The 12,231-nt window shown below is 52.9% G+C and overlaps 1 protein-coding gene across 2 annotated transcripts in view; it reads right to left on the reverse strand.

The window, feature by feature from the left end:
* RAB30 (RAB30, member RAS oncogene family) overlaps positions 1-8,764 on the reverse strand; it is a 60,457-nt gene extending 51,693 nt beyond the window's left edge. The window contains exon 1 of one of the 2 annotated variants that reach the window (XM_068146014.1): positions 8,228-8,764. The gene's annotated coding sequence lies outside the window, so the exon portion shown is untranslated. Of the gene's footprint in view, positions 1-7,693; positions 7,845-8,227 lie in introns of those variants that run through there. The other variant, XM_068146022.1, reaches the window with a different exon arrangement.
* Between the last annotated feature and the right edge of the window lie 3,467 nt (positions 8,765-12,231).

Consider the following 12,231-nt stretch of genomic DNA (forward strand, 5'->3'; position numbering starts at 1 on the left):
CTGGGTGCCTCTGGATGGCATCCCGGCCTTCAGTCCTACCAACCACACTCCTCGGTTTAGTATCCTCTGCAAACTTGCTGAGAGGGCACTCCATCCTACTGTCTATACCACTGATGAAGATACTGAACAGCACAGGTCCCAGTACAGACCCCTGGGGGACACCCCTTGCCACCCACCTACATCTGGACATTAAGCCACTGACCAGAACCCTTTGCACGAGCTCTTCCAACCAGTTCCTGAACAGTCCACCCATCAGATCCATCTCTCTCCAGGTTAGAGAAAATGATGCTGTGGGGAATCATGTCAAAGGCCTTGCAAAAGTCCAGTTGACATCTGTTGTCTTCCCTTGTCCACTGGTGGTGTTACACCATTGTAGAAAGCCACTAGGCTGGTCAGGCAGGACTTGCCACTGGTGACGCCATGGCTGTCTCGGATCACCTCCCTGTCCTCCAGGCACTTCAGCACAGCTTCTAGGAGGATCTGTTCCACACTCCTCCCAGGCACAGAGGTGAGGCTGACAGGTTGGTAATTTCCAGGGACTTTTTTTGCACCCTTTTTAAAACTGGGTGTAATGTCTTCCAGTCTTCAGGGACTTCACCTGACTGCCAGAGCTTTTCAGACATTATGGAGAGCGGCTTTGCAGCAGTATCAGCCAACTCCAGCACCAATATCAGCGCCACCAGCTTTGGGGTAGGTGCAAGAATTAAAAGGCTAGTGGTATTTCTCTTCATCTTTTTCCTGGTAAAGTGAACTGACCCCCCCTTAGCAATTTCAGAGCACCTGATTCTCACCTCCAAAGATGACTTGTCTCAGGATGGAATAACCTGATGCCTCCAGAAGACTAACAGAGGTCCCAAACGAGTCAGGGAAGGTTGGTTGTTTTCAACCCTACATTTATTTTTCAGGTATTTGATTTAACAGTTATAAAGAAAGAAGGGGGAAAATGGATCCTTTTTCCAAGTGCAGTCATGTCCTCTCTCAGTCAAGTTCAGCATTGTAAAACACAAAGCTTGACTGTCCAGTGCTGGAGAACATGAAATGTAAACCTCCCTTCTGCGATCAGAAAGCAACAGAAAAACAAGACCACACAGCAGGGAGCTCCCCTGGGGGACTGCTTGAGGTCACTAACAAGAACTCACATTGCCCAAGACATCAATTTATATGCAAGCATTTCATTTTTTTTAAGAAAGGATGTTATTTTAAGTAAATATTCCTGTGCTGCAGCCACAGCTCTGATGAAAACACCAAGCATTAGAGCCTGGAACCACAGAGATGGCACCGTGGAGAACTTCTCACTAATTAGACATGCAGCTGGATTCCTTTAAAACCTTGCTAGATGAAAAGCCTTGACTGATCTATTTGCCATTGCCCTGTGCTCAGGCAATGAAATTTAAATCACAGAGAAGTGCTAATGATTATTTTTCAAGTCAGCTTTTCATTACTGAGAGCATTCTCTGCAACACAGCAAAGTCCAAATCTCTTTTCTAATCCTAGCAACCCCTTTTACTGGTTCTTTGATCAGCCCTAAATCTGAGTGTTGCCATCCACCTCCCACCTCAAGGCGTCGATCTACATCCTGAAGGTGGATCTGGGATCTCTCTGGATCTCCCACCACTCTTGTGGATATAGAGGAATGGGTAAGTGGAACAAAAGAGTGACAAAAGGCTCCTGGTAAGTTCCTGTACTCAGGTTTCACCTGCCACAGGGAAGAGCACAGGTGGCCTGATCTACACACCAGGCACACATTCTTCCTTCTACTCCACACATTTAGTGACCTATTCCCTACTGCAACCATGTCTTCTTCAGGTGAGAATATCCATTTACACCCACCACAGCATTCCCCAGATCAATCTGCAGTTGGGGAACATCCAAGCTCCCAAAGCTTATTGCAGAACATCACTAGAGAGATGAAAACCAAAGGCAGAAGAGGAGGTGGGACAGTTGTGCTGGAGCAAGAAAATGCTTCGACACATGGCAAACAAGGGCCAAGAAAGATGGAGACAAGCGTGTCAGCAGCTCCCCTCGAGCTGGTACTGGTGACATGCCAGGTGAAACATCCTGTACATACAGGATTGTCAGAGGACAGCAAAGCTGGTGATTGGGCTGGAAGGTATGCTCTGTGAGGTGCAGACAGGCTTTGGGTTTGCCTAATCTGGGGAGGAGGAGGCTGACAGCAGCCTCAAGGCTCTCAACAGAGGAAGTGCAGAGGGAGGTACCGAGCTCTTCTCTCTGGTATCCAGTAACAGGACACATGGGAATGGCTCAAAGTTACACCAATGGAGGTCTAGGCTGCACATCAGGAAGCATTTATTTACTGATCAAACACTGGAAGAGGGGCCAATGCCCCAGGCCTGTCAGTGTTTGAGAGGCATTTGGACAAAGCCCTTGGTAACATGCTCTGACTTCTGGTCAGTTCTGAAGGCAGGCAGTTAGACTAGATGACCTTTCTGGGTCCCTTCCGAGTGATCTATTCCATTCCAACCACTTGATTACTCCAGAGAGGGATCCCTTCACTTCCACAGACAGCAGTGGTAGGCAAGTGGCTCAACTTGATGATCTCAAAGGCCTCTTCCAACCTCAACAGTTCCATGGGAGCAATCCTCCTCCTGAAGCAATAACAGGTTACTTTCAATTGTTTGTGGAGATGTGAGGGGCTGGTCCAAAGCACTCTGGAGAGCTCATGTCGGTGGCTGCTGCTGCAGGAGGCCAAGGTCTCACAACGCAGCCACATTCGTTTTCTTTGCTGCTCCCACACCTGGCACCAAGGCCCCGCACGCACCAGCCTCTGGGCAGCAGCTGTGTGACCATTCCCCTCCACATACAGCAGCTGGACGGACAGAAAGAATCACTCCCACCACGCCTGCAGCCCTCCGAGCAACTGGCTTTGCGCTTCATCAAAGGAAAAAGCAGACTGTAGTTGGTGGTAACTTCATTTCAGATGAGAGAGAGCTCAGCACAGCAATGGGCAGGGCTGCTGGGGCCCTGCATGAAGTTCCTCTCCCTGTGGAAAGCATCTTTAGCAGGACGGTTTCCCAAACACTGCTTGACTTCTGTGTACTTTGGCATCCCTAATGCCTTTTTTTCCCCTTCCCTTTTAAACCCACCCTGCAGGATACTGTCTTTTGAGAAGCATGTGCAAGCTCTTTTTTTTTTCATGCCAGCACAGCCCTTCCTCCTCTTCTCTTCTTCCCTTTCCCATTACCCTTTCCAAAGCCTAAAAGAAAACACCATTCAGATACTTAAAGGTCACAGTTAACTTTTCTAGTTCAGCACTACCTAAAAGAAAGCATTTCTGCTAAAAAGGAAAATAAAACCAAACAGTATCCAGCAGTAGATTTCCATGAGGTTCTCTATGTCAAGCAAAACAAGACCTTCTCCTTCTCAGTGTTTCTTAATTAGCTGAAGAAATTAATATCTAAGCTAGTTTAGTTAGGTGGTTTGAATTTTGCCTGAAGTATATGAGGGAAGAGTGCAGCTCTGCAGAGAAAAGCTCAGTTCAGTGAGAGCAGTCGCTCCAGGAGAGGCAAGATGACAAATAGCAATTCAGACTCAAGCTGTTCACAACCTAAATACCTATCCCCCAGCTCAAAGCAACAAAGCTCTCTAATGACTTTTATCTACACAAGGTGAAATCAAATGACATTACAACACAAATCTCACTGATTCCTCATTGAGGGCCAGGGTTTAATAGCACAGATTAGTTATGAAACTGCTGTAACAGCAACAGACTTTAATGTGGTCTTGACTCTGACAGTAATTTTAAGGGACAAGTTCATCCTTGTTCTGCCCTAATTAATTCAACGTATTAGCACCAGAGGAATATTTGACTCAACCTCCTCCCCCAGTTGAAATTCATGATTTAAGCACAGGCTGACCAAGAGGCACCAGGATTAAATGACAAACATGACAGATCAGTTGTTTCATGTTGTAAGAGAGTCATTAAAAATAAAGTGAGGATTTAGTTAGTTATTGACAGAATCACTGGGGGAGCAGGAAGCTAAATGACTTGCTGTAAAATGAAATTACAGAAACTGGAGAGTCAATCAAAACATTGCCTTAGGTCATCTCATCACTTCCAGCCAAAGCAGGGCCGTTGCTGAGCGTCTCTGCCCCGAGGGTTGATGGTTTTGGTGTCAGAAACCCATCTGCAATACATAAGATTGTTTTACTGTCTCCTAATTCTCCTGCTGTGAAGTCTGGATAGCATCCACAGGAGCTTCCTGGTCTGAACAACCTCATGGCAGGGAGGTATGCCCACCCTGTGCCACCTCCTGCACCCCTGCCATGCCAGCCACGCTGGTGCAAAGAACCTCCTGAACTTTTGCATTGCCTGGCTGGTGATTTGGCAATACACACAAATTAGCTCATAGCATACTCCCCACTCCTCCTTCTGTACTTGCCAAGAGCAAGGCTTGCACTCAGACTGTTGGCCTGTCCTAAAAAACCCAAGGGCAACGGTCCCCAATGCTGGGAAAGGAATTTACCCAGCTCCCAACTACCATTTCTCCTTTGGCTGTGTTTTATGTACACGTAAGAAAATGCCAACAACCTCCTACCCCAGCAAAACCAAACCCAGCTGCAGATGCATCTATCTAGGACACACCCCACAAGTTAACAGAAGCACCTGAAACTGCCACTGATGGATACCAGCCTGGCTGTCACAGGCAGGACCAAACAAGGGCAGCTCCAGAGCTAGAACTAGAAGCTTTGCAACTTGTGATGGAGAGCCTCAGCGCTCCAGCTCCGGCTGCAAGCAACATCTACCACCTGCAGCTGGGCTTGGGAAGAAGGGCAACACTTCACCCAGCTCAGCAAAGATTGGAAAACTCTCCCATGGGAAGGTGAGGGAGGTTCAGTTTGCTTGCAAACACCTTCCCCCTCCATGCCTGTTTGGGAAGTGACTGTTCAGTTGCCCTCAGAGCCTTCTTAGAATCACAGCATTGTTTTGGTCAGGATAAACCTCTCAGATCATCAAGTCCACCCCCCAACCTAACATTACCAAGTCACAAATAAACCATGTCCCTCAGCACCACATCTAGTAGACCAGAGATGGTGAGCAGCCTATTCCTGTGCTTTATAACCCTTCTGGTAAAGACTTTTTTCCAAATATCCAACCTAAACCCAGGTGATTCAACCTGAGGCCATTTCTGCTCATCGCTTGGGAGAAGACATCCACACACACTTTGCTACAACCTCCCTTCAGGTAGTTGCAGAGAGTAGTCTCCCCTCAGCCTCCTTTCCTCCAGGCTGAATAATCCCAGTTCCCTCAGCGGCCCCTCGTAAGCCTTGTGCTCTATACTCCTCACCAGCTTCATTGCCCTTCTCTGGGCGTGCTCCAGCAACTCACTGTCCTTGTGGTGAAGAGCCCAACCTGAGCACAGTATTGGAGGCACAGCCACCTGCTCCCTTCAGAAACTCCAGCTGCCTCACCAGACCCCAAGTCCAGGTTACAAAAATCATTGTCCTCTCATAGCTCAGCTTCAGGGCACTGAAAAAAAATGAAGCTTAAAAGACAGTAAGCCTGTCCCAACCTTGGCTCTTCCCAGTTCACCTCATCTGATCAGTTTTTGGGTTCCCCCCATAGGTGAAGTTAGAAGACACCCCAGAATCCCAGGGCAAATGAAACCTCTTTCTGCAGAAGTTCTAGGACAGGCAGTTCAATGCAGGGCCCTGATGCTGGTAAAGCCAACTCACACAGGTGTGACTTCTGGTTTCCCTAAGAAGTCAATCAATGACTAATGATTAAGAAAAGGACTCAATGATTAAGAAAAGGACTAAAGTACAAAAAAAACCCCACACCAAACAAAAAACCAAACCACAAGACCAAACAAACTGGACAGGGTATGGCTATCAGAGCATCCAGTACTGAATCCCCTTTCAGGCACTGGACATGAGGAGCAAATTAAGCTGGGGGTGGGGAAAGAGCAGAGGAATTACTGAGAGCTGCCTTCTCAGGACAGCCTCTCTGCTCCCAGCAACTGGCATCTTGGGGACCACTCGAATAGGTCTCTGGAAGATCAGAACTCCAAATACTGCAGAGGAAGGGCCCCTCTGCTCATCACAGCACTCACTCATCTCTCGAGTGATTTGCAGCCTTAGGTCAGTTTTTATGTGCCTGTATTTCTGTTGCAGCAAGACAAGATTTCATCTTACAATTGTGTGAATTTCTGAGGCACATTTCTAATCCCCTTCTTGCTGTAGTACAATAGAGCTTGAAAATAAGAGTACAAATTGTCACAAATATTTCTTAATTCAACACATGTAATAAGTGTGAGGCAAACAGCAAAGCAAGCATAACCACAGTACATATTGTGAAGAGCTATATGGATAGGAACATGAAAGCAGAACCAAAAGAGGGACATCACAAAAATGGCATTACCTGCACACAAACCCCCTGGCCATGGATTCCTAGCTTCTTCTTCCCAACTTCTGTATCAATACTTCCCAGGCCACTCTTTCAGATTATCACTGCATTCCCTATGCCTTCTCTCCATAGCTAACAAAATCACTGCTATAAAACTTCTCCTTTTACAGCCAAGACGGGGAGCCCTCTATTAGATTATCTGTTCCCTTCCTTGTAAAATAAAGAGCAAAATGCCACTCCAGGAAATAAAAATGCTTTCAAAAGACCAGCCAGACAAAGGCAACTGCTGGACACACCGTTGTTCTTCCCCTCTGAGTCAGTATCAAAGAGGAAGGAAGGAAAAACGGATAAACCCAAGGAGGAGGAGGTGTGGATGCAGCATGTTTGCTCCACTGGAAGAGGGAAGGCTGCAAGGCGTTGTGCAGTGCGCAGGGCCAGCCCAACCACCGCCTTGGTGTTTACAAACACTTTGATCAAACCAAACAGGGAGCTTCATTGTCCCCACTGCACTCATGTCATTTGTCCCCCAGTGCTGTGATTCCAGGCAGAGCCTGCCAGAGGACACACAGTGCCAGTTACACAAGAGAAGCGCAGAAGCAAATTATGCAGCAGAGGGAAAGGAAAGGGAGAGGAGAAAAAAGCCCGACCAGCTCAGCTGCACACTCTCTTCCTGATCTCACAACAGCCTCCAAGCCAGGCTTTGGAGTGGATTAACTTTAAAGGGCACCAAAAGACGCTGACCGATTTGAGGCAAGCAGGACCCCTCTGTGTGCACACAGTTCACTGCCACCAGCACAAAAGCAGATGTCTGGGGGCCACAAGTGCAGATGCAGCAGTAGCATAGTTGCAGAAGGGGCCAAAACCTTCTAACATTATGCACCAAGGGAAAAAAACCAACACAGCCATCTACTATCTTGCACTAATATCATAGAATCAGTCGAGAAAAGCTCTGAACTGCACCTCGCAAACAGCAAGGGAAACAAAAAACCAACTTGAAACGAAGCTCTGCTGGACCACAAAGTTGTGTCACCAAGTTGAAAATACACACACTTCTTGTATTCACAACAAAAGGGAAGAAGCCGGGAGTGGGAGTTGGGGAGCTGAAAGAAACCATCAGGCTGTCCAACTGACAGCATCCAGCTGGCGCTTGTTAAGGTGTACGCTCATGATACGATTCGCAAGAGAAGCCTGGACCGAGCCCACAACCAGAATGGAGAGTCAGTTTGATTCCCACCCCATTCCCCTGATGGGGAGGAGGAACGCAGGTGTCAAAGCATACGACGTAGCAACCAGCGCCCCAAAACCCATCCCAAACCACACCTCGCTTACTTGACTTGTTACAAAATGCACTTCCCCCCCGCAGGAGCCCGGGCTCTCGGAGGCGTTCAGCAGCACTTAACGACAACAGTTACAAACCCATCTTCTTTCCCGCTGCACGCAGCGCAGAGGACAAACGGGGCAGGGCTCCTCCCCGCTGTCCGCCGTGGGGGACCGCGCTATTTCAGGCCGCCCGGAGCATCCCGGAGTTGCGAGAGTTCGAGGCCGGCTGCGGGAGGTGGCGCCGCGGGGGAGACACACCTGCCCGCCGGGTCCGAGGAGCGGAGAGGGCAGCTCGGCTCCGCGCTTCTTCTCTGATGTATGGAGGCTTGAGGGTTGCCCCCTCGCCCCCCCCCTTTTTCTCCAGCAATGCGAAGGGAAAGCGGCGCAGCCCAGCTCGGCAATTCCCCCCGCCGGGGAACGCATAGCGCGGGGAAGAGCACGGGGAGATGGGAAGCGGTTGGGGAGAGATGTGAAAGGAGATGGTAAAACACACACGCAGAGGAGGAGGGATGGGGGGGAAGAGAAAAAAGGCGCAGAACTCACCTGGTTTGGGATTTGTCCTCCCTCTCCACGACCACAAAACGAGGCGGGAGCCAGGAGCCGGTGAGCGGCAGTGAGAGAAGGCTGGCAACCCCGGGCCGCCCGACAATGTGGATAGTGGGGTGGGGGGCGGTGTAGCCCCTCACTCACACAGGGGGGAGGTGCTGGATTGCCCCCGGCGCGGTGCAGGCCCTCGGGGATGGGTGCTGGCAGCCTTCCCGGTGCAGGGCAGCTCCCCGAGATGGGCGCAGCGGGGCTGGCTGCAAGACAGTCCCGCTCAGGGATGGGTGCCGAGCTCCTGTCCCTGTGCAGCGCAGCCTCTCGGGATGGGTGCTGAGCCACTCTTGAGTCAGGACAGGCCCCCACCCCGGTATGAGTGCAGCGGAGCTGGGTGTAGGGCAACCCTCTTCGGAGATGAGTACAGAGCCACCCGTGGTGCAAGACAGCCCCCCCCGGGCTGATGAAGGATCAGGGCCGCCCCGGGCCGGTGCTAGGGGGCCGGAGCGGAGAGGCAGCAAGAGCAAGGGCCCCCCCGCCGTGGCCGGCAGCGGGAGGCGGCACCGGCCGAGCACAATGAACGACGGCGCGCCCCCGCGGCCGCCCGCTGGGCAATGACATCACCCCTCTCGCCCGCCGGGGCGGGGCGAGGGGGCCGCGCTGCCTCCTCCCCATTGGCTGGCGCCCGCCACCGCGAGCGCTTCTAGGACTTGTAGTTTTCTGAGGAGGACAGTTCGTCCACAGCTCGTGAGGCGGAGACTCCGTTTCCCGGCAGCTCCCGCGCTGCGCGGCCGCAGAGTGGCGCGGGAGGGGAGGCAGGCGGCGGGGGCGGCTGCCGCCATGTTGATGGCGTGCGATGCTTTAGCTCGGGACGAGCGGCCGGGGAACCTGGTTAAGATGTCGGAAGAGGGGGAGAGTGGGAATCGGGTTCTGGTCCCGGGGGTAGAAAGAAAGGCTTGTACGAGGGGGTGGGAGGGAAGGAGGAGGCTGAGGGGGTGCGGCGAGTTGCGGAGGGCCTCGCAGGACGTTCTGTAGCGGCCGGTCGTCCCGCGGTGCTGGCTGGCTGTCGGTACAGCAGTGCTTCTCCGTGGCGGGAGCGAGGCGCGGGGTGAGAAGCAGGCGTCGGGGCTCATCCTCTCTGCGCGCCGGGAGGGACCCTGGCTTGCCTGCAGCGGGGCGCTGTGGCAGGCGCAGCCCGGCGGCACGGGCACTGGAGCGGGGCCCCGACGGAGGCTGCGGGGCGTGGAGGCGGCTGCGGGCCGGGGCCGCGAGGGCAGGCGGCTGCGGGGCAGGCGGCGCAGGGGTGGCTCTCGTTCGGCCGGGGCAGGCGGCTGTGGGCCGGGGCAGGGGTGGCTCTCGTTTGGCCGGGGCAGGCGGCTGCGGGCCGGGGCTGTGAGGGCAGGCGGCTGCGATGGCTTGGGGCAGGGGTGGCTCTCGTTGCCGGGGCAGGCGGCTGCGGTGGCTTGGGGCAGGCGGGGGGTGTGCGCCGGCAGGGCAGGGCAGCCCCGCCCGGGGCCGTGGGTGCCGGTGTGTTTGTGTTTGGCCCCGGCGGGTGTGTGTGGCCCCGGCGCGGAGGAGCGGCGCTGAGCCCGGCTGGGCGCAGGGGCCGAGGCCCTCAGCGGGGCGCAGGCTGGGCCCTGCGGCAGGGCGGGTGACAGGCTGCTGGCCGGGCCGGGGCTGTCCCCGGGCTTGCGGCGGCCTCTCTGCTGCGCCGTGACTGCGCTAACGACCTCTGGCTGTCGTAGGCTTAGCGTGACCGTCAGGAGGAGCCTGTCTCCCTCCCAAAGGCAGCCGTCTGTAGGACCTCCCTCGAGAGGAAAAGCTGAGGGAATGGATGGGGTGCCTGGTACCTCTCGGTGTGCTTCCCCTGCTTCTCCCCGTGCTGCTCTCCGCCGTTGGTACGGCTTAGCCACGGGACTGGATGCTCGGAGCAGTGCTCCCCTCTGGAGTGTAGGAGGTAGATTTTGAGCAGAGGGTTGTGGGCTTTTCTGTGCTGAACATCAGCCCTGCTTTTGCTAGTCTCTGTAGAGAAATGGGAAATGACCTGTTTGACGAGCCAGAGACTAATTAAGTCTCAGCTAGCACACTCCAGTTCCCCTTAAACACCATGCAGAAGGTCTTTGCTCAGAGCTAGAAGGGAGGCTACTCAAGACATTGGTGGCTTGTGAGATAACACTGTCTGTACACACAGCCGATTCCTGTGAAATAAAGTACTGTATGACTTCGAGAAGATACTGCCTTGGAAAGAGCTGTGAAGAATTTCACAGGCTCCTTGGCAGTCTTGGTTAGAGTGGAGTGGTGGTAAGGCTCAGGCAACAGAGTGTGGCAAGTTTTTATGCTACACTGGGGCTCCTCCTGGAGGTAAGTACAGTGCATTCCCTCAGCACATTGCCTCCCACTAGCTGCACAGTCCCTGTGCCCCAGGGTACACTGCAGTGCTTGGAAAAGGGTGGTGTGAGGTGGTGGTGCAGTTACTCAAGCTGGGCAGTGCAGCCTGTCAGACCTGGTGGTACCACAGTGATGCATGTCATTGTCTCCTAAGGCTAGCTCACTCCAGGTGAAGAATCTTTATTAGAATAAACCAAACCAGGTTGGAAGAGACCTTCAAGATCATCATGTCCAACCCATCAACCAATCCAACCCACCCAAACAGCTAACCCATGGCACCAAGCACCCCAGCAAGTCTCCTCCTGAACACCTCCAATGACGGCGACTCCACCACCTCCCCGGGCAGCCCATTCCAATGGGCAATCACTCTCTCTGTATAGAACTTCTTCCTAACATCCAACCTGAACCTCCCCTGGTGCAGCCTGAGACTGTGTCCTCTTGTTCTGGTGCTGGCTGCCTGGGAGAAGAGACCATCATCAGCCTGTCTACAACCTCCCTTCAGGTAGTTGTAGAGAGCAATAAGGTCACCCCTGAGTCTCCTCTTCTCCAGGCTGAGCAACCCCAGCTCCCTCAGTCTCTCCTCACAGGGCTGTGTTCCAAACCCCTCACCAACTTTGTTGCTCTTCTCTGGACTCGTTCCAGCAAGTCAACCTCCTTCCTAAACTGAGGGGCCCAGAACTGGACACAGGACTCGAGGTGTGGCCTAACCAGTGCAGTGTACAGGGGCAGAATGACCTCCCTGCTCCTGCTGGCCACACTGTTCCTGATGCAGGCCAGGATGCCATTGGCCCTCTTGGCTGCCTGGGCACACTGCATCTGGGCCAGTTGCTTGCCTTCTTGGAAAATGAGCAGTGTCCTGGGACAGGAGTTGCTTCTGCCCACCATGGCCTTGTCTGGCTTTGCCATATTCATCACTGAAGGGAGGAGCAGAGTAGTGTTCCATTGCTACTACAGCCTCCATTAGTAGCTGCATGCACCTGAAGAATTCAGAATGCCAGGTTAAGCCCCTGTGTTTCTGTCCTCCATAGGGTGGTTCTGTGCAGATGCCTGTGGGTGAGGGATGCTGTGGGGGGGGAATGGGGGCAGTGGTGTGGTGGCCTCTCAACAGTTGCACCCTGTAGACTTCAAGCTTGTTTAAGCTCGTACCATGTAATGCTGGTAAGTATTGCAGTGGGCCAGCTGAGGAGCTTGGTTGTCTTTCTGTGGCTGGCAGAAAGCTTAAACGAACTTTCACCCAGGGTAAGTCTGCTGAGTTAACAGCTATCCTGTGTTACCTAGGTTTGGAAACAATCACTTGTCACCACCATTGGCCCCACTGCTGCTCCACTTCCCTCTTGTCTGTGCTGCTGTTGTGGGGAGGAGAGGAGGAGGCATCCTGCTCTGCAGATGAACTGTATTTCACTGGTTTCACCAGGCTGCTTTGCCTGAAGGTGTAGATGGGACTGATGTCTCAACTGAGAGTTACTGTAGCATACTGAAATGCAGAAAAGGTAGTTCAGAACTCCCCAAAAGAGTGCCTGATGCAAGAGACAGAGCAGTCCTGTGGGGGTGTATGGCTCACTTTATCTGTGTGAGGTGTCTGGTGTTTGTGTGGGTTATGCTTAGTGGCCACAGGTGTGTTA

The sequence above is a fragment of the Melanerpes formicivorus genome, unplaced genomic scaffold (assembly GCF_026170545.1).
Source record: "Melanerpes formicivorus ecotype bairdi unplaced genomic scaffold, bMelFor1.0.p_v2 SCAF_1, whole genome shotgun sequence".
NCBI lineage: Eukaryota > Metazoa > Chordata > Aves > Piciformes > Picidae > Melanerpes > Melanerpes formicivorus.